The sequence below is a fragment of the Centruroides sculpturatus genome, unplaced genomic scaffold, assembly GCF_000671375.1.
Source record: "Centruroides sculpturatus isolate CEXI.00-Female unplaced genomic scaffold, Cexi_2.0 scaffold267, whole genome shotgun sequence".
Classification (NCBI taxonomy): Eukaryota; Metazoa; Arthropoda; class Arachnida; order Scorpiones; family Buthidae; genus Centruroides; species Centruroides sculpturatus.
The window spans coordinates 566,134-568,877 of record NW_019384634.1 but is presented as its reverse complement, the minus strand read 5'-3'; positions in this window follow the sequence as shown (position 1 = coordinate 568,877).

Genomic DNA, 2,744 nt, shown 5'->3' with positions numbered 1-2,744 from the left:
AAATTATTAATTTTATTTTTAAATATAGAAAATTAATTTATTTCTGCATATATAATAAATACAAGCAATAATTTATATATACATAAACATTAAAATAAGTATTTTAAATTGTACATAAGTTTATTATTATTATTATTATTTTATTTATTTTTCCCATAAATAAATAAAAGAAAAATAATAACTTAATAATATACCCACTCAAAATTGATTTGTAGCAAGAGTTTTTCTTGATCAAAGGTGTAAATTCCTTTTTTTTTTATTATTTTTTTTCTCTACGAAAAATTCCACAAACTCCAAAACAATAAATGGAGCAATAAACGATAGAATTTCTTCAAACTTTTACTGCAAATTGAGTTTTTATGGCATCAACACATTTTTAGAAAATAAAAAAAATATATATCAGAAGTGATTACATAGTTTAGATCCCATTAATTGCTTAAAATTGTATCTATATACTCTTAACTGAGGATGTAGAGTCACTTTTCTAGGGCTGCACTTCAATTCTTATGATGATACTCGATACTCACAGTTTAGATATAGATAATCCTGATGACTCTTTACTTTCTTGTATATATTGACCAAGATGTTCAGCAATAGAATGATGTGTAGTCACTTAGCTGATGTACACTTCTTCCTCTACTCGAAACGTGTTTATCTTGATTTTACGCTAATGTTTCTCATTATTACGTTTTATCTTAAATCCTAACAATACTATATATACATATTTTCTAATGGATTATGGTTTTAAGGCAACGCAACATTTGGGCGATGTGCCAAGTAGAGAGGACTTCAACGGGGAAAGCTGGTCCTATTTAGGTTGTTAGACACGTGAAGAAACCTGGAAAACTCCACGTGGTCAGCCCATTGGTCAGTGTTCAGTAAGCTTTATCACTCGGCCACTTTCGGGTGGATAAAGCTTATTTTAAACACTAAACGAAGGGTCATTAATGTACCTGAAGATATGTACAGTACTTTTCAACTGATGTGAAATTAGCTTAAACGCATATAATATTTTGAATATTTCATATTGTGTTATCTAAAGATATCATCTCTTAACAATATTCATTTGTACCTTTTATACACTTGAAAATAATGCACTTTAACTATTGATATAAGCACTTGAATATTTTGTTCATTAATGAGATATGAGAGCACAAAATCTTCGAATGCAATCATGCATAATTGTGCACAAAGATTAATGTTCTTTAATTTTTATATAGATTAATGCACTCTAATTATATATAAAGTACTTAAAAGAATACGCTTTATTATCCCTACAGACTTTGCGCTCTAATTAACACATTTCGCGATTACACACAATATTCAAGTGCATAACCTTTAAATCAATATTTTAATTTATAAATTTATGCATTAAAGTATTTTAAAATAATAAATTCAATATATTAAAATCAGTTGAAAAGACTTTTATTATCGATTCTTCCATGTAAATAGATAGATAAATAATAAAAAATGGTTTTAAAATCATATTTATAAGAATATATTTTTTCATTATAAGTGAAAACAAGAGTAAAATTTCAAAAGGGAATAAAAATATTGCAGAGCATCAGCCGAATCCCCAAGATATTATTATTTTATCACAAAAAGTCGAGAAGTTATTTTGTTGCACATACTCTTAAAACTGTTTCCTCAAAAAATATTGGGCAATGTCGTCTCCGAATATAAGTAAACAATAGGATGTAAATTTTATTTCAAAAAGAAAAAAAAATAATTTTAAATTATTTATAGAGACAAACGAAAGCATGAATTTCAATAAAAATAAAGATTTCCGGAGAAAGTTAAGAAATTTTATTCGCAATTTTCACGTAATCGATTTACTTTTTAATATAAAAATACATAAAATTCTTCTCTACTTACGTAATGTTTTCAATTTTATAACTTTTAATTTTCAACGTTTTTATAAAAGAAATCGATTTTAAATTAAAATATAAAATTCCAATTTACCTAAACAAATAACTTCAATAATGTCATATTCCGTTATTAAAATCTATTCGTTCGAGTAAGAAATCGAACCCGCGCTCTCCGACTTTATGACTAATAACCCGATACCAATACAGTAATCCAATAATACCAATAAATAATAATTTATTTAATTGAATTATTCAATACTTGGAAGTGGATTCGATCGCTTTCGGCCATTTCTCTGCATAGTTTTCAATTATTTTAAAAATACATATTTACTTTTTCCATGCTGTATTATTCACGAAATTTCTTAATTGTTAACTCAATACAATAATCCATAGGAAATACGTTAGGCTCCAGATTGTTACGAACCCACGATTTTCGGCTGTATTGTACCAAAATATTTCTATAATTGGGATTCGTTCTTCTCGAAGGATGGGGTTCGTTTCCATTTTGAAATTCTTCGCTTATTAAAGTATACAAGAAATGATAAAATAGAATTATAATAAACCTAAATATGAAGCCATCCGTGAATATCAGGCCAAGATCAAATTACCATTTCTGGCATAATTTGTATTAAACTGTGGTTCCTTCCTTAACAACAGATGATATATCAAGACCTTGACTCTCATTGAATAAAAGTATACTTTATATACATTAAATTTTAACTTTTTGTGTTGTTTACTAACAAGTCAAGTAATGCTAAGGAAATGCAACCAAATTCATTTTTCATGAATTCTTATACACAATTCATTCGATCGATTTTTTTTAAAGTTAATATAAAAAATAATGAATTTTTATTCGCTGGAAAATAATATTTTTAA